The 951-nt window shown below is 35.7% G+C and overlaps 1 protein-coding gene across 1 annotated transcript in view; it reads right to left on the bottom strand.

The window, feature by feature from the left end:
- Positions 1–951, bottom strand: part of LOC103479194 (low-density lipoprotein receptor-related protein 8) — a 105,412-nt gene that overhangs the window by 72,373 nt on the left and 32,088 nt on the right. The window lies entirely within an intron of this gene.

Genomic DNA, 951 nt, shown 5'->3' with positions numbered 1-951 from the left:
TGCCAACTTTGCATGATTTTGTAAATTATGATAATTTAATGCAAAGTTGGCATTTTTAATGGACTTTCAATGCAACTTTTAGAGCAACTTTGCATTAAAAGTGTCATTATTTACCGAATGACACTTCATGACAACTGTCATAAACATTCATATAGACTAGCGGTTCTCAACGTGGGCGGTASTGCAACAACATGCCTGAGGACTACTAAATTACTATTAATTTAATAATCATTTGCTTTATTGATTATTGTGACAATTACATGAAGAAACATTTGTCACATTCTGCAGATTTTTCATTTAATTACCTAAACTTTTTAATACAAAATTAGACATACATTAAAATATTAAAATTATTTTGTTCCTTTTTTTAGACAAGAAAATGAAAATTTTATAGTCTGAAATGCAATAACCTGCCATCATATTACACTTGAGCATTTGTAGCAAAAGATGCATGTGCAGCTAAAAGAAAATACCTCCGACGTCAACTTGTGAAAAGCTAAATCTTTTCTGCTTGATTTAACACCAATACAGTCTCAGGCTATTCTGTTGATTATTTTCTCTGCTGATTATTTTCTCGGATCAACTGAGAAATTATTGGATTGCAAAAGGTGTGCATTTGTGTTGGAGCTGGTGAAACTTCTTTTGCAGCTATTCAAGAAATGAGATCAATCAGTTGCTAAAAAGCATTTGGTTTTTAKATATATACATAAATAAATACAAATAGAYACACAACCCACTATTTCCACAGTGTTTTATCCATCCATCCATTTTCTTGGACCCTTGTCCCTTAGTGGGGTCAGGAGGGGTGCTGGTGCCCATCTCCAGCAAACTTTTTGGGCAAGAGACGGGGTACACCCTGACCAGGTCACCAGTCTGTCGCAGGACAAACAACCATGCACACACACGCACACACACACGCACACACACACACACACACACACACACACACAC

This window comes from Poecilia reticulata, linkage group LG17, assembly GCF_000633615.1.
Source record: "Poecilia reticulata strain Guanapo linkage group LG17, Guppy_female_1.0+MT, whole genome shotgun sequence".
NCBI lineage: Eukaryota > Metazoa > Chordata > Actinopteri > Cyprinodontiformes > Poeciliidae > Poecilia > Poecilia reticulata.
This window is presented reverse-complemented; position numbering and strand designations above follow the sequence as displayed.